The sequence below is a fragment of the Trichechus manatus genome, unplaced genomic scaffold (assembly GCF_000243295.1).
Source record: "Trichechus manatus latirostris isolate Lorelei unplaced genomic scaffold, TriManLat1.0 scaffold00005, whole genome shotgun sequence".
NCBI lineage: Eukaryota > Metazoa > Chordata > Mammalia > Sirenia > Trichechidae > Trichechus > Trichechus manatus.
The window spans coordinates 9,143,279-9,167,358 of record NW_004443941.1 but is presented as its reverse complement, the minus strand read 5'-3'; the positions used below and the strand labels follow the sequence as shown (position 1 = coordinate 9,167,358).

Sequence of the window (24,080 nt, the reverse complement as noted above, 5' to 3'; positions counted from 1 at the left end):
CAAGATATAAGAGCACATCAAAAGGAACATAAGCCAAATACAGAGAGGAAGAGAGCAAAGTCTGTTTGGGGAACAGTAGTCAAAGCACAGAGCTGTGGAGGAAGGGAATAGCCAGACTAGTAGCTCAGAAGGAAATCTAGGGCTAGTTACAAGCAGTCACAGACTCTCTTTGGTCCTATTCTTTTGGAGTTGTCCCAGCCCTCTCTATTCAAAACCACACTGGGGCATTATCAGTGTCCAGATTGCCTATTTTGCCTGGGTTTCCTGTCTCCATACTCTAGCCACCTGCTTTCTTTCTTATTACCCCAAAGGCTGAGTGGAGTAGCTAAAATGCAAATCTGATCGTGGCGCTCAGTGTTTCTGAGGCTCCCCCGTCTCTAGACCAAGCACTCTAGCCTGTCATGCATACCCTCCAGGACTGACTGTTCCTCTCTTTCCAGTTTCATCTTGAGGGACTATCCATGTAGCAACCCCTGAATTCAGCATGTGCTTGGACCTCTGTGCCTTTGTGTTCTGCTTCCCTAGACTTGACTAACTCTCCTCTCACCCTACCATCTTCCTGAAAGCTGGTACTCTTCTTTTAAGACTCTGCTCAGAAGGGCCTCCTTAGGGAACCGAGAAAAGCCAAACCCATTGCCGATGAGTCGATTCCAACTTATAGCGACCTATGGGACAGAGTAGAACGGTCCACTAGAGTTTCCAAGGAGCGGCTGGTGGATTCGAACTGCTGACCTTTCTGTTAGCAGCCGAGCTCTTAATCGCTGCGAAATCCTCCCATCCTTGTTAACACACAGGATCAGCCTCTCCTTCTTCTCTGCCCCAATAGCACTCTGCGCGTATCTTAATGATAGAAGTGATCACAGCAATAACATGTTTTATCCTTCCTTTTACCTCTTAGTTCTCTGAAGGTTAAAACCTTCCTCTAGTTCATCATTACTTCACCAGAACCTAGCAACAGTTCCTGGTCCATAGCAAAGGATCAATATATGAATAAATGAATGAAGGAATGAATGCAAAGACAAATGATACAATTTAAAAAAAAAAGAGAATTTCAAGAAGAAGAAGGGACTGGGTCAATAGTCATTTAATAAAAAAAATAATAGAATTAGGGTAGAAGTTATTGATGATCTTTGCAATAATAATTTTTCAAAAGATTATGGTGGATTAAAGAGTGAATTGGTAATGAAAAAGTGGCTGCGTGATAATATCGGCACAATATTTATAACTGGAAAATATCTGCAGACTGAGGAGAAGAAATGAATGGAAAGATGGAAAATACAGTAAAGATGGGATAAATGGTGGAAAACAATCTAAAATAAGAAATTGGATCAAACTACATTTGGACAGATTTGCCTTGAACAATAGGACTATTCCTTCCTAGACAAGTGGTACTGAGGTATACCACAGAGTCAAGAAGGAGAGAAGTTTAGAAATAGAAGAATTATGCATCTATGTCTCATGGCTTTATTATTTGCATTGCTTGGACATAACTGTTGCTCAAGAAATGTTTCTGAATGGATGTTAACTATCTTCTCAGAGAGAAGGGCTCACTATTGGAGTATGAGAAGCGAAGAGAAAAATGAAGATTTGGAGAATTTAGAGTACTGCTGTGAAGGGGCAGCAGGCCTAGCCTTCCACATCTGTCAGGTACCTTCCAAAGGTTTAAGTAATAATAATAATAATAACATTGATATGGACTACGAACAGTTTCTCAAATCTTAGCCTAAGTGTGACTGGAAGTCTTTTCAGAAACTTTTGCTATTTTCTCAAATCTGTAATACACAAATTATATAAAAACAGAATGTTATTATGCAAAAGGAGCTTCAAGACAAGTTTCTTTAATGTCCCTTCCAAATAGATTTTCAATCTTATGTTTTTCCAATATAGAAATTCTAGATCTGCTCCTGAACACTCACTGTGGGGTCCAAGTGAGAGAATAAACTAACGTGGATTTAAAAAAAAAAAAAAAATTAAGAGAAGCACAGAGCCCAGCTGGAAATCTTAAATCTGCAATAATGTCAACTGGCAGTGTTTTAAAATCTTCTAGTTTGGGTCTTGACAGAGCAAATACTATGTATACTTCATCACAGGTCTGAAGGATTTTGCAGGTGCTAGTGAAAGTGGCTATGAGAATCCATATTTAAAAGGTGGGGAGAAGTCAAGAGCCAGAGAGACACCGGGCCCAGGTGAGGGGACACAGGTAAGTACAATTTATTCTGCTTAAACTGGGAATCAACGTTTAGAGATTACTTGGTCAGAATTTTGTTGTGTAAGTTATATAATATTTAGACAGAAAATAGAAAGGGTCTAATATGTTGTCAGATCCCTGGTGGCACAGTGGTTAAGAACTCGTCTGCTAACCAAAAGGTCAGCAGTTCAACTCCACCAGCTGCTTCTTAGAAACTACAGAGTCGCTATGAATTGGAATTGACTCGACAGCCGCATGTTTTTTTTCTTTTGTTTTGTTTGTAATATGTTGTCAGAGAAAAACACTTGTCTGGGTCTGTCCTATCCTCTTTCTACGAGGCAACTGGTTTTTGTTATCTGTCACACCTTCTCAGGCCAGCCAGGCTCAGTACCTCTCACCATAGTTAGCAATCAAGGGAGGCATCTGGAGTGAGTTCATAAAAGCTGTGGATGTTTTCTCACCATCCTTTCCCTTTGGTGGTGGGGATTTGCCCTAACTCACTCATTACATCACTCATTCATTCACAAATACTTACAGAATGCTGACTCTCTGCCAAACACTGTTCCATGTGTTGAGATATAACAGTAAACAAACAAGAATGGTCCTTGCTTTCATAGAATTTGACATTCTAGGCTGCAGAAAAGAGAACCTAAATGACTGTGCATACATTCAGAAAAAAATAATTTCTATAAATTGATAAAATAAATTTAAAAAATAAAAATAATTATATGGAGGTGGAAAAGAACTGCTTAGGTGGACAAGAAAGACCATTCTGAGAAGTTGAAATTTGAGCTGAGAGCTAATGGATAGCAAGGAACCAGCCATGTGACAATATGAAAGTAGAATATTCAAAGTAAAGATAATGGCAAGAACAAAAATCTCAAGACAGGAATAAGCTCACAATGTGAATGGAGCACAGGAAAGAACTTGCAAGAAGGCTAATGTGCTTGGGCACAATGAATGGCGGGAAAAGAGTATCGCATAAGTGCAAAGGAGAAACAGATTTTTGGAAAGGCTGTGTAGGCCTTGGAGTCCTGGTGGAGAAATGGTTAAGAGCTTGGCTGCTAACCAAAATACTGGCAGTTCGAATTCACCAGCAGCTCCTTGGAAACCCTATAGGGCAGTTCTACTCTGTCCAATAGGGTAGCTATGAGTCAGAATTGACTTGATGGGGATGGGTTTGGTTTGGTTTGGGAGGTGGCCATGGTAAATGGCCTAAATGTTATTCTACTAGTAAAGGGTTTTAGCAGGGTTGTGGCATAGTTTGGTTTGTGTTTCAAACAGCACTGACTTTAACATAAATAAAGAACTTGCAGAAGAACAGGGAAGTGATGGTTAGGAAAGGAGTCCCTGGATGGTACAGATGGTTAATGTGGTTAATGCACTGGGCTGGCAATCCAAAGACTGGAGGTTTGAGTCCACCCAGAGGTACCTCAGAAGAAAGGACTACAATCCACTTTAGAAAAATCAGCCACTGAAAACCCTACGGGACACAGTTCTACTGTGATGCGCACATAGGGTTGTCATGAGTTGGAATCAACTAGATGGCAACTGGTTTGGTTTGGTTTATTGTTAGGAAGCTATTGCAGTAGTCTAAAAGAGAGATGGCAGTTGCATTGACTAAGACGGTGGCGGTAAAACTGCAGAGAAGTGGGCGAAGTCAAGCTGCTTCTGGAGATGGAATTGGCAAGACTTTGTAATTGGTCAGATGTGAATATGAAAAAAAAATTAGGAATCAAAAATTAGTACTAGATTTGTGGTTTTACCATCTGAGTAGATAAGGATGCGGTTTACCGATATGGGAGAAGACTGCTCCAGTTATACCAGGTAGAACTTAAGCCCCAAAGAAGAGGTTGTATCTAGCCCACTCTGGAGACACAAAAATCTGGCTGAGACCCAGAGTATGGAAAATATGATCATAAACTGGAGTTATTTTCAAAAGAACATCTCTTCCTTTTGTGTTTCTTATCTCAGTGATATGATGTTCCTCCAGGGACCCAAGTTGGAAATGTAGTTATCTGTGGGTTTTCCATGTCCCTCACGCACCAAGTCCAGTCCAACACCTGGTTTTGTGGATTTTACTTTAAAAACGTCTCTTGAATTTGTATCCTCAGCTATATTGTCATTGCCATTGCCCAGGTCTGCTCAGTAATGGACCATTACTTAGCACTCCCCAACTCTTATCCCTGTCTCCAGGTTTCCCCTTCTTTGCTCACCTACTCTGAACTACAAGATGTTGCCACAGTGATCTTTGTAAACTAAACACTGGATGTATTTATGCACTTACATGGAATAAAAATTAGATAAAAACTGATGACTCCCCTCTTCTGGTGAGTTAAAGCTAAATTCCTGAGCATGCAATATAATAGGCATGATTAGAATAATACCAATCTCTGATAAATTTTAAGTAGTTTAAGATAGAATGAGAAAAATAGGACAAGACTATTTTGAGATCAACATTTGTATGTAAATTTTTTGATATCTATTTGCCAACTGTCTTTTCGCAAAAAGGACTGTATGCTATTTTGATATTATGCCTTCTGGGTTCTGTTCCAAAATTTCCAATCACTGGCCAGGAGATTCCTCCTATTAATATATGTCATGTCCAAGGGAGTTGTAAGTGTCTGGGACCCCAGAGAATGGGCAAACAGAGACAATGCCAACAGTTCCCACCCCAGCCACAGGTGATGGAGGGAAAAATGACTCCAATCGGTAGGGGATCCTTCATCCAGAGAATGTGCCCAATGCTGGAGAAGATTCCTTGTGAGAAGCTGAAAGACACCATAGGACTCTAGACCATTGTGTATGATTGCTTCAGAGATCTAGTATCATTTAATGTCCTTTTTTAGTAAAAATTTCTTTTATTGAAGCCTAGACAGTAGGCTTACCCATTCAGGGGATGCTTAGGTGCTCTGGTGGGTATTTGAGAAGAGTATACAATATCTCTAAAATAACTCACGTATTCTATATCATGGGTAACTAAGCAAAGTGGCATAATTGTATTATATCAGATCATATTATTGCATTTTCTTATGTTTTCTTTTTTTCTCAGATGTGCAAATCCAAATTCTCTAAATACTTTGCAAATATGTTTTTATCATAGGGATTATGTCATACATTCATCTATTTTCCATAAACATCAGGAAATAAATCAGAGTTATTCTAGAAATTTATTGAGTGTAGACCAATTGCCTACAAGGTCAATAACTTAAACTGCTGTGAGCTAAAGTCTTGTCTAGAATTAACCCATTAACCCATTGCCACTGAGCTGATTCCAACTCATAGTGACCCTATAGAACAGAGTAGAACTGCCCCATAAGGTTTCCAAGGAGTAGCTGGTGGATTTGAACTGCCGACATTTTGTCTAGCAGCCTAGCTCTTTACCCGCTGTGCCACCAGAGCCCCTGTCTAGATTAGCAGAGAGAAAACACCAGAAGGAGATAGAAGAGAGATTTCTGGGCTACGGGAAGAGGGTCCTAGAGGAAGAAAGCGAAAGAAAATACACCAGCAATACATTTTTCCGTTCTTGACAAGGCAATAAGGAGAGAGCTGTGGGAAGGGAAACACTGTCTGAGCTTTCTGAAATGACAAGGTATCAAGTAAGATTTAGAATTAATAAAGCCATAAAAAATTACAGCAACAGTCCACTAAATTTAAAGCAAAATGGACTTTGAGTTCTCAGGAAATCTGTTCCCAAGTTCACCTCATAAAATTACCCTTAATTTAAAATTTCACAGTGACTCCTCCAACGGACGCACATTAGAGGTGCACTGGGTCATTACTGTTTTTGTAGCATCACATACAATTTAAACTGAGTTCACGCAATGCAGTGTAAATTCATTCCCTCGAACCTGACCTTAGCCACAAGTCTAATTATCTAACCAGAGCAGTTAGCAGGACAGAGAGAACCCACTATCTAAATCAGGTTTTCACCAAATGCCAGTTCACTCATTATTTATTGGCCAAAAAGCAACCTGACCTCGCATATGAAGTCATTTTGTAAAATTCACCTTGGGATTCAGTAAATCCACTGTGAACTTAGCGGAAGTTTAGATTGCAGACACGAAATGCCGGTTTGCTAGATACGGCCTGACACGAAGGAGCAGAAAGCATTTCCTATTTTAATATTCTGTTGCCAGGAACCACTGCAGAGGTGTATTTGCATTCAGAATGTGCAGTTACAGGAGCAACGTGATCTAAAGGCTTGTCATGTGCTAAATGGCTCACAGTGTTTTGCAGACAACAGGAAGTCTCACGTGCACAAAGTACTAGAATTAATGCGTCAAGGTAGGTGACAAGCTTTTAAGCTGATACATACATCAAGGAACCGAGCTCCTCATAACCAACCTGTCATACTTGATTATGTTCTAGGAAAATGGCCCACATACAAATGTGACTTTGTTTATTAAATCTAACATATTAAATGCAGTCTGCTGCCAAAAATTATTCATTTTTATATAGGAGAATGTATTTCCATAAACTCCATAATCGAGAATAATTTAAACAACATTAACTATAAAGAGTTTGGAGAAAATATTGTTATAGTTTGCATTAAAATGTCATGAGATCAAAGAGGCTTAGAACAAATGATTTGATGAAGGCTTATTTTCTTGCAGGTCCATTTTATCTGAAGTAGGGTACCTACTGCTTGGAAATATTTGCTCTCATAAACAGACCAACTCAATCTCAAGAGTTTGTAATGCTGATATTCTGAAATTGTTGATTTGAGCGCATGACAAAGAATAAGTAGAGGGGGGAAAGCATGTATTCCTAAAGTAGAAGAAATTACCAAGAGTTTTATCTGTAAGGAGCTAATTATTAAAACCAGTTTGACGATGTGATCTTGCTAAGCTTCAACAAATGGGGCATATTTGTACACGAGCAATAACAAAGACCCCTTTATTGTGAGCCAGCATCAGCAGGAGAACTTATGGTCCAGTGTTCAGTGACTCTTCCAAAGGAATGGAAACTGACCGATGATTGCCGAGTGAGCTATTTAATAGCCAGGTATAAGCATGGAATATTGTAGCAGCATCTGGCTTGGAAGGTGAAGAGTAACAGGAATGGGTGTGGTCAAACCTTCAACTAGGCAAGTCCAAAGGGTGGGAGGAGAGCAGTGGAGAAGGCAGAAAGGAGCAGGAAGCTATAATGACTAACTAACTAGTTAGTCTCTGAGTCACTTGTCAGAGTGACTTTATTCTAAGTATCATAAATACAGGGAGTCAGTACAGTGTGCAGTTATAAGAGTGGAGGTTTTAGCAACAGAAGGACATCAAGTTCTGTCTTGTATTACTTTTATGATCTTGGACTTGTGACCCAGCTTCTCTAAGCCTCAATTTCTTCATCTGCCTGTGGTATAATACTAGCACTTGGGGTTGTAATGAAGTTCTGTAAGTATATAATAATGTAATTGGCATATAGCAAGCATGCAATAATGTTCACTACTATTAATATTGCCTGAGTGCTCCTTACATCATCCCAAATCACAATGAGTGAAGACAGATTTGATCCCCCAAGTCTGAGATGGGGCCTTGCTCTGTAATGTTAATAGGCCCCAGCTATGCACAGGGCCATGCTGTGCGGCCCAGGCAGTTGTTGGCTCTAAGGTCCTTCTAGGTTCAGTTGTTCTCCACCTTGGCTACACTTTGAAAACACCTGAAATTTAAAAAAAAAAAAAATTCTTTGCTCTCAATCTGAGTGATTCTGATATAATTGATGTGAGGTATGAAGTGGTGTGATGGTTAATGTTATGTGTCAACTTGGCTAGGATATCATTCTTGGTAGTTTGGCAGACATTATGTAATCATCTTCCATTTTGAGATCTGATGGGAGCAGTTAATCAGTAGAAAGGGGAGTTTCCTTGAGGGTGTGGCCTGCATCCAGTAGATAAATAGATGTTCTGGCAAAGCTTGCTCTCCCTCTCGATCCTGCAATCTTCTTGTCGTCTGACCTCTGACTCCTGGGACATAAGTCAGCAGAGGCCTCCAGCCTGTCGCCTGACCTGCAGATTTTGGATTAACCAATCCTGGCAATTCCGTGAGCCAGCAGAAGTCTCCAGCCTGTTGCCTGACTTGCAAATTTTGTGTTTGTCAGCCCTTGCAACCATGTGATCCAGCAGAGGTCTTCAGCCCGTTGTCTGACCCATGGATTTGGGACTTGCCAGCTCCCACAATTGGGTGAGCTATTTCCTCACAATTGTGTGAGCCACTCTTGAAGTAAATTTCTCTCTATGTATATCTAGATATGCTTCAATGGTTTTGCTCCTCTAAAGAACCCAGACTAATGCATGTGGGTATAAAAAGTTTTAAAAGCTCCCCAGCTGATTGGAATGTGCTAGGGAGGCTGATATCACCAACTTAGAGACGAACAAAGGAAGCAGAAAGACATCTGACCCGACCAAGTGTTTCTCTAAAGAGACTGAGCCATGTAAAAAGCAACTATTTGAACTAACTCTGATAGGGAAATGAACCTAGAGCTAATAGCAAATTTAATAGGAAAAGACAAACCCAGAGAGATTAGCATATTATTAATTAGAGCATTTAAATATCTTCAACATCAGTAGGGTGGTGACTTATGGGGAATGTAAAATCAGTTATAAGAAGTTAAAAACTTGCATCTTTCTGTGAATACCTGGCAATCTGTGTATTGCAAATGAGAGATAAAGATATGGATATGGATAGGTGTGGGGATGCAGACAGGGGCAGGAACAGAGATCAAGACAGAGAAAGAGATAGAGTCAGAGAAGGTCAGCAGAGTCTTGAAGAAGGATCCTATACATCAGTAATTCTTGGCTACACCAAACATTTCAGTTCTATCTTTAACAAGTTACAATCTAGATAAGAAGATTATTACAAATGGACATTTAACTCCCCCCAAATCCTGAAAAACCCTGCAAATTTAAAAGTAAATTGGACAGGTAATTAGAAAGAGGCTTGGAAGTACTTGACACAACAGAGAAAATGAATGGTTTAGGAAAAAAAATAAATACCAGCAACAAGAATGAGAAAGATCAGTAGACTGAATTATGAGAAAGAACAATGCAATAAGGGATAACAAAACCCTGCTGAGTTCCAGAATAATGACGGAATCAGTCTCAGGACAAATATAACAAGAAAGTTCCTTCAAAGTGAGGATGGTGTGACTTCGACTCACTTACTTTGGACATGCTATCAGGAAAGACCAGTCTTTAGAAGAGGACATCCTGTTTGGTAAAGTAGAGGACCAGTGAAAATGAAGGAAACCCTCAAGAGATGGATTGACACAATAGCCACAACAACGAACTTAAACATACCAACCAGCATGAACGAAGATGACAAAGGACTGGCAATGTTTTGTTCTGTTAAATATGGGACCACCATGAGTCAGAGCCAACTCGACAGCAACTAACAACAAAATATTATAGAAGGAAGCATGAGAAAAACAGAAGGGAAAATGGGTAGGTGGCAGTATACATAGGGATTCGCCCTTCTTGCTCTTGGAACAGAATATGATTAGGATGGGAAGCCCACCCTCTCTCCTTGCTGAAAGGCCAACGATTCTAACACAAGTATGTTCTCCTTTATTAGCAGATGCACGTGTTCTTGTTTTTGAGTCTCTATCCATAAGCGCCAATATTGAAGAGACAATAACAAGCAAGAGCTGATGGGTGAATATTCCCTAAAAGACAAGTAGTAAGGCTGGACTTGGGCCTCGGTTTTCAGAGAAGAAAGAAATCTAACCTTTCTTAATCTCTGATTTTGACAGCCTGGACTTGTTCTGCCAATAGATCGTCCTGCAGTTCTCAGAGCTATAAACTTTAAGTTGCTAACAACAGCCTTGCCTCTGTGGTCCATCTGACAGTCCAGAGGTCATGTGTGATTTGCATAATTAGCAGTTCTCATTTGTGTTTTTCCCTCAAAAATCAGAGTTGTGATAAAAATAGAAGTATGATAATATTCCTGTTCTTCAAACAGCTTTCATTCTGGTTTGCATTTGTTTTTAGGTACTAGAAAAGTATAATAATTAGGACCCATTATCAAGTTAATTGGAACACTGAATCACTATAATGGCATCTGTCTATATAAATCATGGTGGCATATTCATGTAAATGATAGTTTGTTTAGCCGTTTCTGGAATCTAAACTCAAGGAAACAAAGTGTGCTATCTTGCTGAGACAGCTACCACCTCCAAGAATATTAAGTGGAATTGCCTTTTCTAGAAAGAAAGCTACAAGCGTTTTCCTTCAGAGTAGTAAGTGGAGGACTAGCACACTCAAACAGGGTTACCAGATGGCAGGCCCACCCCTGTCAGATGCTTGTGTACCCCTGGCACCTATTGAGAAAGGAGAGGAGGAGCTTTGTAAACGGTTTACCAACTTCTCCACTAAATCACCAACTTCTCAAAAACCACAGCTCAGTCTCTCTGGGAAAACCACAGCTCATTCTCTCTCTGGGGAGCAAGCAACAAAAGAAAGCTTGTGGAAGGAATAGTTTTGAAAGCTTGGGTGAGGAATGATTTTCCTTCAGCCTCTTTTTAGAGTTAAGGCACAGTGAAATGAGGGTTTGTTTATGTTTTCCTGACTAATTTGACGTGCTGGTCACTTATTTCAATGTTTTCGCCACAGCGCCTTCCTTTGTAATCCACGTAAAGATGACTTCCTATCAGTATACTTTAGAAAGATGAAGATGAGAGGGTGGGCGGAAAGGTCTAATTGCCTGAAGTTTTCTGGTGAAGCATCCTTGACCACCATGCTCCTACGTTCCTGCCATTAGTCTCTGGTCAGCCATTGTGCTCACTTTCTTCATTGCTGATCATAGCCTAGAACTCCCAGACTGTGGTTTCCTCCACGCAAAGGCCTCTGCAGGGCTACGGGCCCCCAAATAGGCAGGTCTTGTTCAGGAGGATATCATACAGGCTGGTGCGCCTGAGACAATCCTGATTTTTGCCAGTTGTCCTGGAATATTTATTAACTGCACCTTCTTTCACTCTGTAAAAGTGTCCCTGCTTGAAAAATAAAGCCTATGGTCATTCTACTGATTTCCCTTTATAACACCATCCTCCACTTCTACCTATAATACCACTGTGCAAATGTGTCGAGAGACAGCAAATGTTACTAGAGTATTAGAAGAACTTAAAAAGAGCAAAGCGTAAGTTAAAGATTTTAAAATTAAGCAGTAAATACGACAGTCCTTATTGTTGCTGTTGTTAGTTGCCGTGGAGTCAGTTCCAACTCTTGACAACCTCTTGTGTGCAGAGTAGAACTGCTCCATGGCGTTTTCAAGGTGGTGACCTTTCAGAAGCAGATCACCAGGCCTATCTCCCAAGGAGCCTCTGGGTGGGTTTGAACCACCAATCTTTTGGCTAGTAGTCCAGTGCCAAATTATTCCTTTTAAGATCCACCCATGGACACATCCCAGTTCCTAACTTTCCTCCCCTGTCCTTAAGACCACCCTGAATAACATATAGTGGGGGATCGGTATGTGTGCATGCGTGTGTGTGTTTGTGTGTGTGTGTTTGCATGTAAGTGGGGGAGTACATGTGTAAAAATGGCAGTGGGGTTGGTCTCCATGAGCTCCTCCTACCAATTATTATAAATATATACACAATCTGAATGTAAGTAGCTTTCTTAACATATATGACATGCAGACACAACTCGAAGACAGTTCCCCTAGGCCCCTTTTGCAACCAGCTTACCCTGATGAGACACTACTGCACAGAAATCCTGAACCCTCCCCCTTCATCTCTCCTCTGAGAGCACCCTGACTCCCCCACAGGGCTAAGGTCCACCCACCTACTCATGGGAGGTCCCCTCTCTTCTCCACTAGGCCACCCAGAAAACAGAGTAGTGCCCTTTGGCACATCTTCTCAATTCAATTTGTTTTTCAGTGTACAACAAAATTATCATTTGAAGATGGGATAGGGAGGGTGTTATGGTTTCTACTGTGTCCCCCAAAAATATGTGCTGTAAATCCTAACCTCTGTACCTGTGGTTGTAATCCCATTTGGGGATGAGTTTTCTTTGTAGTGTTAATGAGCCAGTATTAGTGTGGGGTGTATCTTAAGTCAATCTCTTTCGAGAAATAAAAGAGCAGGTTAAGAAAGCAGCAAAAGAGAAGAGATGGGGGAAGAGAAATGCCAAGCCAGTGCCACATGAAGATTGCCATGGACGAAGCTGAAAAGAGATAAGGACCTCCCTCCAGAGCTGACAGAGAAAATCTTCCCCTAGAGCTAGTACCCTGATTTGGACTTCTAGCCTCCTAACTGTGAGACAATAGATTTCTGTTTGTTAAAGCCACCCACTTGTTTTCTGTTACAGCAGCACTGGATAACTAAGACAGAGGAAGTGTTGTAGAGGCTGCGACTAAATAGTCCAGCATGGATTTTGGTGTACTAAATCCAGTCCTGTTTGAAAACTTCTTATCCATGTACGTTTACCTTATCATTTCTCTAAGCATCCAGCTGAACAGAAGATTTCAAAGGGTGGCTCAAGAAGACAAAAGCAAAGTATTATAATGAAATGTGCAAAGACATGGAGTTACAAAACCAAACGGGAAGAACATACTCAGCATTTCTCAAGGTGAAAGAACTGAAGAAAAAAATCAAGCCTCGAGTTGCAACTTTGAAGGATTCTAGGAGCCCTGACGGGGCAGTGGTTAACAGCTCTGCTGCTAACCAAAACGTCTGCAATTCGAATCCACCAGCTGCTCTTTATTACCCTATGGGGCAGATCTACTCTGACCTATAGGATCACTATGAGTCAGAATCGACTGTCAGCAATGGGTTGGTTTTGGAAGGGCAAAATATTGAATGCCACGGGAAACATCAAAAAAAGATGGAAGGAATACACCGTCACGGTACCAAAAAGAATTGGTCAACATCCAACCATTTCAAGAGGTAGCATACGATCAAGAACTGAAGGTATTGAAGGAAGAAGTCCAAGCTGAACTGAAGGCATTGGTGAAAAACAAGGCTCCAGGAACTGAAGAAATACCAATTGTGATGTTTCAACAAATGGATGCAGCACTGGAGGTGCTCACTTGTCTATATCAAGAAATTTGGAAGACAGCTTCCTGGCCAACCGACTGGAAGAGATCCATATTTGTGCCTATTCCAAAGAAAGCTGATCCATCAGAATGCAGAGATTATCAAACAGTATCATTAACATCACACGCAAGTAAAATTGTGCTGAAGATCATTCAGAAGCGGTTGCAGCAGCACACTGACACGGGACTGCCAGAAGTTCAAGCCAGATTCAGAAGAGGACGTTGAATGAGGGATATCATTGCTGATGTCAGATGGATCTTGGTTGAAAGCAGAGAACATCAGAAAGATGTTTACCTGTTTTTTATTGACTATGCAAAGGCATTCAACTGTGTGGATCATAACAAATTGTAGATAACATTGCAAAGAATGAGAATTCCAAGACACTTAATTGTGCTCATGTGGAACCTGTATGTAGACCAAGAGGCAGTTGTTCGAACAGAACAAGGGGATATTAGTGGTTTAGAATCAGGAAAAGTACGCATCAGGGTTGTATGCTTTCACCATACTTTTTCAAACTGTATACAGAGCATATAATCCGAGAAGCTGGATTTTATGAAGAATGTGACATCAAGATTGGACGAGGACTCATTAACAACCTGCGATATGCAAATGACAACAACCTTGCTTGCTGAAAGCAAAGAGGACCTGAAGCACTTACTGCTGAAGATCAAAGACTACAGCCTTCAGTATGGATTACACAACATATATAAAACAAAAAGCCTCACAGCTGGACCAGTGAGCAACATCATGATAAATAGGGAAAGGATAGAAGTTGCCAGGGATTTAATTTTGTTTGGATCCACAATCAACACCCATGGAAGTAGCAGTCGGGAAATCAATGTATTGCATTGGGTAAATCTGTTGCAAAACACCTCTTCGAAATGTTAAGAAGCAAAGATGTCGCTCCGAGGACTGAGATGCGCCTGACTCAAGCCATAATACTTCCAATCACCTCATATGAATGAGAAAGCTGGGCCATGAATAAGGAGGACTGAAAGATGCTTTTGAATTACGGTGTTGGAGAAGAATATTGAATATACTGTAGCCTGCCAGAAAAATGAACAAGTCTGTCTTGGAAGAAGTACAGCCAGAGTGCTCCTTGGAAGCGAGGATGGCGAGACTTTGCCTCATGTACATTGGACATGTTATCAGGAGGGACTAGTCCCTGGAGAAGGACATCATGCTCGGTAAAGTAGAGGGTCAGCGAAAAAGAGGAAGACCCGCAACGAAATGGATGGACAAGGTGTCTGCAATAATGGACTCACACATAGCAATGATTGTGAGGATGGCACATGACTGGGCACTGTTTCATTCTTTTGTTATAAGGTCACTATGAGTCAGAACCAACTCAGCAGCACCTAACAACAACAGTTTTGAAAAAATAAGTTAAAAAAGTGATTCTAGTATTTAAATTTATTTTTTCCTAGTTTCTGCTTTTTCTCCTTCATTTAAAATACTTTCACCTTCAGCACATGTATATTACATAGGGTGTTAAGTGTAGTCCACAGGGATTGCCGTGAAAAATAAGAATTAAAATTGTGTAGGTACTTAATCCTTTTTGGTATGAAAATAAAATATCATTAAATATATGTCCAATCAGGTGAGTCAGCCCACATGTTAACATGGAAACTTATTCACACCAAAAAAGGTGAGTCAGCATGGGAAAGTGCAAAAGAGGTAATGAAGTCAGGGAAATACGGACTAAAATCCTGGGTCTGCCACTTACTCCATCTGTAACATTGGATAGTTTCCTTCAACTTCTCTGAACCTCAATTACTTTAATTGAAAAATGTATACAATACCCCTACCTTGGTAAGTTTTTAGAAGAATTAAATGAGAAAGCAAATAAAATACATCTGTACCACTGTATATGATATCTGCTACTTCTCCTGCCGAATAAGTCACTGTCAAATGTCTAATGGATAATATCACCAGATGCTTTACCATATCTCAAACTCAGCATGGCCAAAAATGAGCCCATCATCTTCCTTCCAACCCACTTCTTCTCCTTGAGTTTTTATAAATGGAACTGCTGTACCTTGTGACCAACATTTATGAATTATCAGCAGCTGCTCCCTCTCCCTTACGCTACATTCAACCAGTCACTGAATCCTCTGGGCTCCACTTCAAAACAGCTTTCATGCTTTTCTCCTCCTCTCTGTGTCCACTGCCACTGGACACGGTTTTCACTGGTCTTCCTGCCTCCAGTCTCTGCCCTTTTTAATCCACTCTCTCAATTCTCCTTGAGTGATTTTTTTAAACTACAACTATGATTACATTCTTGCCCTCCTTAATCTAACTCGGTGACTCTGCCTGTGTAATGACTTTCAGCTCCTTAGCCTGGTATATACAGGATCTTTATTGGTCTGGTGTGACCCGCATTTTTTCTGTTGTTTCTCAGCAGGTACTCTCTAGGCAGCCACTAGTTGCTCTGCCCTGAATGTGTCACATTTGCTCAAGCCTCAGAGCCTTTGTCCATGCTAAAAACCAGTTGATGTCTAGTCAGCTCCAACTCATGGCAATGCCATGTGTGTCAGAGAAGAACTATGCTCCATAGAGTTTCCAATGGCTGGTTTTTCAGAAGTAGATAGCCAGGCCTTTCTTCTGAGGTGTATATGGGTAGACTCAAACCTCCTTTCAGTTATCAATTTAGTGCATAGCAGCCATGGACTCCTTGTGCATGCTATTCCCTTTAAAATGCTCTTCCTTTCTGTTATTGAATGGTCGAATTCTAGTCACTCTTTGAACTCAACTGGAAAGACTCTACCAGAGTCAATTGCTCAGTCCCTCATGCTTCTAATCTCCTTGTAAGTAAGTTTACTATGGAGGTATCACGTTGTTTTGTAATGATCTATCTAAGTATCTTCTCCTTAACTAGAAAGAGCCTTCTGAAGACAAACAGCATGAGGTTTTTGTCTTTGAATCTTTAGTCTCTGGCATGGCGCTTGGCATCTCACCATGCTCAGCCACTGTGTGACGGCACACGTGAGTGAAGAAGCAAGATGAAAGGAAACATTCCTTTATTTGAACTGACGTGTCACGGGCATCGTGGTGGTTGGGAAATGAAAATGCTGTGGACACATAAAGCTGATGCATGGAAAAAACGATAACTACCATACCAGAAAAGAAATGTCAAAATGAGTTTGTGGCGTTTATTCAAAGTGTGCCCAGTCGTTTTGGTTCCAGGAGATTTTGCTACTGTGTTTATGGAAATGCATATGTCTAAGAAAGAATACACAGGATGCCAACAGTTACCCTGAGGTGACCTTCTAGAAAGCCATATGCTAGTGCAGAAAATCATCAATGACCCAAAGGCTAGGATGGCCATCATTCATTCATTCAACAAATATTTGAGAACCTAATATATACTAGGCACTAATTTCCTAGGGAGCCCTGGTGGCACAGTGGTTAAGAGCTCAGCTGCGAACCAAAAGGTCAGCAGTTTAAATCCACCAGCTGCTCCTCGGAAACCCTATGGGGCAGTTCTACTCTGTCCTGTAGGGTTGCTATGAGTTGGAATCAACTTGATGGCAATGGGTTTGTTTTCTTAAATTTTCTATAAAAATATTGTTTTTAATGAACTAGTGATAGCTGATAAACCGCAACAGCAAAAAAAAAAAAAGACCCCAAAAGCAATGTATCTGGAGAATATTGAGGTATTTTCATTCTGCATAAATTAATTTTTCACTGTCCTGAGCATAAATCATCTTCCCTGGGAAGATTATAGTGTGGCAAGACCTTTCTCTAAATCAGCCTCTTTCATACAGAAAACATGCCATATCAGGGTGGGAAGGTGTGTTGGGGTCCCTAAGACCACCCCCACTTTCAGTGATTTGTCTAAGGACTCATAGGACTTAGCATATAGTTGTACTCATGGCTAAGATTTATCACAGAGAAGTATACAAAGGACAACCAGCAAAGGGAAAAGGTACGTGCAGTGAAACCTGGAGGAAGCTACACATGAACTTCCAATCATCCTCTCCCAGTGGACTCACTCCAGGGACAAGCTGTAACATCACGTGAGATTGGCTAACCTCAGTACGATTAACCATTCACAAATGTGATTCTGGGAAAGAAAAAAAGTTGTCACACTGTTAAAACATACTACCAAAGGAAGGCTACAAGTTGAAATAATGTGAAAGCAATATGGAAACCGGTGCATTGCAATGCACCTCAGATCCCAAATCTTTATAATTTGTGATTCTAATTCACTTTAAGTCTCAAATGTTTCTAATTCTAAGGCATATCTCTATTTTCCCTTAATTTACCTTAGAGACTAGATCTATATATAATATTCCTCACTGATGCATTAGTAAATTCTTCCTTCCTTTTATAAACAACAGTATTTAATACAGATGATCTTTTACACAACTAATTGTCTCCTGGATAAGAAGCACTATTTCAGATCTTTTAAGGTAGTAAAAGCTTAACAACTATAGCAGGGTTAAGCAAACTATAGCCCACTGGCCAAATCCTGCCTGAAGCCTGACTTGGTAAATAAAGTTTATTGGAACACAGTGCCCATGCCCATTCATTGACATATCTCCTATGGCTTCTTTCTCTCCGCAATGCAGAGTTGAGTATTTGTGGCAGAGATTGTGTGGTTTGCAGCACCTAAAATATTTAGTATCTCACTCTTTACAAAAGTTTTCCAATCCCTCTACTCTAGGAACGAAGCTACAAATTGAGCTTTATTTCTGGAATCCCATTTCATAACATAAAAATACTGAAATAGGTCATCACGATTTTAAAAGAAAAATTTAAAAACTTTTTATAAACTTCATTCAAGATGCCAGAATTAAACACAATGTAAAAACTACGACATGAATGCTCCCTTTTGGGTCGTATGTCTCTGAATGAGCAGTAAAGGCTCCGGTTTATAAACTAAGAGCCATTAAATATGAACGACGCTTTCTTTTCTAAAGCCCCTCAGCAAGCAGAGCTGCTCCTCCTTGCTCCAAGAGTTTTCAAACTGTATTAAACATTCATGTCTTCTTTTAAAATGTATATATATATAATTTTACAATTTGATATCCATTAATCTCCTCATTAACAACCTGCAATATGCAGATGACACAACCTTGCTTGCTGAAAGCAAAGAGGACTTGAAGCACTTACTGATGAAGATCAAAGACTACAGCCTTCAGCATGGATTACACCTCAATATAAAGAAAACAAAAATCCTCACACCTGGACCAGTAAGCAACATCATGCTATGTGGAGAAAATATTGAAGTTGTCAAGAATTTCATTTTACTTGGATGCATAGTCAATGCGCAGGGAAGCAGCAGTCACGAAATCAAACGATGTATTGCATTGGGCAAATCTACTGCAAAAGCAAAGATGTCATTTTGAGTACTAAGGTGCACCTGACACAAGCCATGGTATTTTCAGTGGTCTCATAAGCATGAGAAAACTGGACAACGAATAAGGAAGACTGAAAAAGAACTGATGCATTTGAATTACGATGTTGGTAAAGAATATTGAGTACACCATGGACTTCCAGAAGAACGAACAAATCCGTCTTGAAAGAAGTACAGCTAGAATGCTCCTTGAAAGCGAGGATGGCAAGACTTGGTCTCACGTACTTTGGACATGTTATCAGGAGGGACCAGTCCCTGGAGAAGGACATTATGCTTGGTAAAGCAGAGGGTCAACAAAAGAGAGGAAGACCCTCAACAAGATGGTTGACAGTGACTGCAACAATGGGCTCAAGCATAAAAACGATTGTGAGGATGTGCAGGACAGGGCAGGGTTTTGTTCTGTTGTGCACAGAGTCACTATAAGTCAGAACCAACCTGACGGCACCTAACAACAACAACAATTACCTCAAAGCTTTGAGATGTTACATTCCAGGGAGAAGTAGTTTTCTCATTGTCTTCTTCAACTGTCTCTTGTTCGAAGCATGGTCACAGACTGAGTGTCATAGATTTACTCAATACTTGCATCCATCCTGCAGTCATTTTGTGGACATTATTAGAGCACTGGCTATTATTTTGGGGACCTCATCAATAATTATAATTGACCTGAGAACACAAAGGTACAAGTCAAACTATGAGGCCAAGAAGGGGTCACCTGCTCTGAGCCCCCACTGTGTAAGTAAACTTACTACATTCTGTAAGTTTACCTTTTCAAGGATCCCTGTCTATGACCTAAATTCTTCTTGCTAGAGTCAGCCTTTCATCTCTTCCTTATATATCCTATTAATTTTTTATTGTAATAGTTGTACATCAGAAATGCTGTGTCATGAAATAGAAGCTATCGAAAATTCTATTTGTCCTAAAGGATAATTCAAACATGGCTCTAACACATTTTGCCATCACCCACACTTTCTTAGTCTGCCCTGCATTTGGGTCTCAGGAGAGGGCGATGTCTCCATCGATCCTGCCCACACACTGCTACACTGCTGCTCTGGCTCCTCGCTGACAGATCTGGGTTGGCATTTCTCTATACTGGCTGCACAGCCTTATGGTACTGTTTGGATGAGGGGAGCAAACAAGTTTCATTTTACACATTCAGCACCTCTGATCTTGAGCAGAAGCTGAAGTGTTGAAACCCACTCTTCGGGACTTATAGGGCCTCCAGATCTGTTACAGGGTATTGCATGCTCAGAAGTAGCCTACCTGTCCTCCCCAGAATGCCTCCCAATATCTAAGACAGCGACAGCCCAGACATGGGCAAAATTACCCTGGAACTGGAGGTGGAGACGTCTCAGATTAGGATACAGGCCTGGAGAGAGCAGTGAAAGTTTGATTTTTTTAACTAAATATAGAAATGATCTCCTTCATTCATAGTCTAAATAATAATAATAGTCATAATCATGGTAATAATATCAGGTAAGATGTATTAAATCCTTACTCTGTGCCAAGAATCAGATTAAGTGATACTGACCAAATGATGTCACACTATGGCCCGTGGGCCGGCTGCCTATTTTTGTAAATAAAGTTTTATTGGAGCAGCACCACCTGGTTCTTGAATTGTCTGTGGCTCCCTTCCCTCTACAATGGCAAAGATTTAATACTTGTAACAGAAACCATATGGTCCAGAAAGCCTAAAATACTTTCTATCTGGCCCTTTACAGAAAAATGGTTTCTGAACTCTAATATACATAAGGAACCCTAGTGGTGCAGTGGTTAAGAGCTTGACTGCTCACCAAGAGGTCAGCAGTTGGAATCTACCAGCCACTCCTCAGAAACCCTATGGGGCAGTTCTACTCTGTCCTGCAGAGTTGCTAGGAGTTGGAATCAACTCAATGGCAACAGGTTTGTTTTTTTGGTTTTAACATAGATAATCTCAATCCTTGCGAGAAATTTATTATGTAGGTACCATTACGATTCTCATATATATGAGAAAACGGAAATTCAAAAGTTTAGGGGACTGTCTCATGGTTGGTCACAAAGCAGGTGGAAGAGCCTGGGATTTGGAATGTATCTATGCCATAACCCTATTAAATCTCAGAAGGTCTTACAGTGACCTCAGGCAAATCATTTCACCTTCTTGATCCTTAGCTTTCTCAAGGGCTTTGATTAGACAGCAGCTGCGGTGTTTACCATCTATAACTTCGTGTATATCCAGTCAGCTTTTCATTTCAGACAACAAAGATAACGTCTGAATTTGATATAGAAAGCACGATATCCATTTATGTCAAAGGAGATTTTCCAAATGCCACTCAGAATAGGGATTTCTTACAAATAACTTAAGGGGTAAAATGAAACCATCACTGTTATACCAAGAAATGATGCCAGAGGCCTGTTTTCTATCATTAAATCCCATGAATGCCTTGTTCTCCATGGTACCATGAGTTACTTACTAGTTCTGGGACAGCAGTTCCACCCAACACCTATATCGTAAAAAAATGAGCCTTGAGTGTCATGAGATGTGCTATTAGAGACCCTTCTGATGGCCCCTCAGCTGTCTGATACCCTTTTGATGTGAGCAGGTGTAGTCTCCTAAGTATCTCTTCATTTCAATTCAAAGGAATTGAGGTAGCACCACATATACTGTGGCCCATTTGCTCTGAGACACATTTCTCACTCTTCCCCTGCTCTGTTCCACATCAGAGAAGTGCTGACAGCTGCAGGCTGCATTTCTTAGACCTGGCAAAATTGCTGCCGGCTGGGTCTGTCCAGTGGAAAGCACTGATTGGGAGACAGAAGAGACATGCATTGATGTTCTCTCTCTCTCTTTCTCTTTTTGTCTCTCTGTCTGTCTTGGTGCATCTCTGACAGTGATTGCTTTTCCTCCAGGGCACCAGCTTATCTCCCACCAGAAAAGCTAACCATGATTCCAACTTCTATTTGCTGACATCAACTCCAAGGAACCCTTTTCTGCTGTTGCTAATTAATCTCTAGGTTGCTTCACTGCTCTTTTATGGTTTCTTGGGGTTCATGTTACTTGTGTTACTAGGTCTCTGTATAAAGTCCTTTTGTTTTAAACGCTTAAAGTTCTTCCGTTTTCCTGAGTTTCCCCTAACAAGTGCACCACGCTTATTCAGATTCAAATCATCCAGGATTCTGTCTCAAACAGCAGCCTCAAAGGGCAAACCTCTGAAACGTGCATGTTTTTCCTGCCCAACCTCAACCCAAATGTCAGGATGAGCCCCACTTCTCCTAGTAGCTGAAACAGCTCTGGCCATTCATACATTTACCTAAATCTTTAAAGTTGAAGACCCAACAATTGTCATAAACTAAAAACATACAACAAAAAGTATGGCATCCGATAAGCACTCTCAGGGAAATCATAAATTTCTTTGGGTAGATATGACATAGTCATATACAACCATTAATTGACATGGGTGAGGTGTGTGATTTAGCACCTAAGTGGAAGGGAGAGACGGTGATGGCTATCCCTGTGATCTGATAAGAAAGAAATCATTACAGGTGAGAAAAGTCAGGAAAGATGTCAGGTCCTGAATCAGGTCAAAGGTGAATGTCTTGGATGGACAAAGGACATTCCAGTTATGGGAGACAGCCTACACAAAAGCACAGTCCACCTCCAAGCTAATGTTACTCATTTACATGTGAATAAGGAGTAAATAAGGAGCCCTCATGGTGCAACACTCAGCTTCTAACCAAAGGTTGGAAGTTTGAACCCACCCAATGGCTCATCGGGAGAAAGACCAGGCTATCTGCTCCCATAAAGATTACAGCCTAGCAAACCCTGTGGGGCAGTTCTACTCCATCACATGGGGTCATTATGAGTCAAAAATTGACTTGAATGCACCAAACAGCAACAACAACAAGGGAGTATTCTAAAGTTGGACACAGCGACTAGGCATGCAGTGGTGAGCAAGAGAGAAAGTGCTTTCTTACTTCGAAAAAGCATCATTATGCTGGAAAAGGAGCACTGGCTTTGGAGTCAAACAGACCTGGCTTTGGACCCAGGCTCTGCCTTTACTCTTGGCATGACCATGCAGATGTTTCTTAACTTGTTTGCATCTCAGTTTCCTCAACTGCAAAAGGGGGGTGATAATTCCTTGCAATGATACGAAAATGTAATGAAACCATGTTTATAAAATTCCTCACAGGGTATCTGACTGGCCATGGGCACCCAGTTAGTGCTGGTGTGGATTGGTAGCATTACGGTCATTTTTGAGTCTCAATCAGTAAATCAGTCAGCCAGTCTCCAAGGAGTAATAACAGACAACCCATGACCCTCCCAGAATTGGTGTGAGGATTGAAAGAGAGAATGTGTGTAAAAGCATTCACTAAAACCACCTGGCACAGAGAAGGGCTTCACTTGGTATTCGTCACTGATATTATCACAGTATGTGACCTCCGGGTGTTATAATACTCATAAATGGTCTCTGCTACCAACGAGCATACCATTTAATGTAAAAAGAACCTATCATGTAAGAGAAAAATAAGTGTGACCCTGTGTGTGTGTGTGTCACTGTCAGGAAAGTCTTGTGCTGGGGCAGTGTCCTCAGAGCAGACTGGATTGGGCAGGGCATCTACTGGAACTGAGAAGAAGGTCCAAATCATAGAATTCCATAAGGACCAGTACCAACAGCAGGTCTATGATGTGAAAAAAACACTTAGGAGGCCAGGCACAACTCACTAAGCTGAAAGCAAGCTACTGTAATGACATTTGTTTTATCATTGAGTTTGGGTTTGTCTGTATGAAAAAGCAGATGGTGCAAGGGATTGAGGTGGGAGCAGTGGACTGAAAGTTTATTAAAGAATATAAAAACAGCCATTATTCTGGGCTACTCACAAGCTGACATTCACATAGAGACTTCCAAGGAGAAAGGGCCTCTTATGAGGTCTGTGGTACCAAACACTCTGTGGTGAATCTCCTTCTCTGGAGTATTCCCACAAGATGGGGGAAAAGAAATTAGTTCGGAGCTAACTGTATGACAAGCCCTTAAACAGGAAAGCCTACTCCAGCATCTGTGGATCTAACCATTGGGTAGAGCACAATGCTTGCCTTTGTTGTGTTAATCTCATCTTGGGGCCAAATGGAAGGCAGCTCCATCACTCTAATTCTGCCAAGAGAGGACACTATGTGTGACTACATCTTGCCCTTTTGTTATTACCCAAAACTAAATGTCCCTTGAGATTATAACTACTTTTATTTTTCTTTTTATGACGCCAAGTGCTATGACTCCAGTGCTGTAGCTAAGGACAAGATGACACTATTTCAACAAAGCCTTATTTTTTAGGCATTAATAATAATTGAGCCAATTCTTGCCCATGAACAGAAGTAGAGGTACATGGAACATCAAGATAAGAACATTTTAGACTTCTGTTACAAGTTTTATTTAGGTCATGTTTTAATAACACTGTGGTATAAGAGAAGGGTAACTGCAGAAATCCTACCTGAAGGTGTATATATATATTTATATTTATAAATATATATATCTTTATATA

The 24,080-nt window shown here is 40.7% G+C and overlaps 1 pseudogene; it reads left to right on the top strand.

Moving 5' to 3' along the window:
* Positions 1-1,560: 1,560 nt before the first annotated feature.
* LOC101353968 (coordinator of PRMT5 and differentiation stimulator pseudogene) overlaps positions 1,561-24,080 on the top strand; it is a 36,231-nt pseudogene continuing 13,711 nt past the window's right edge.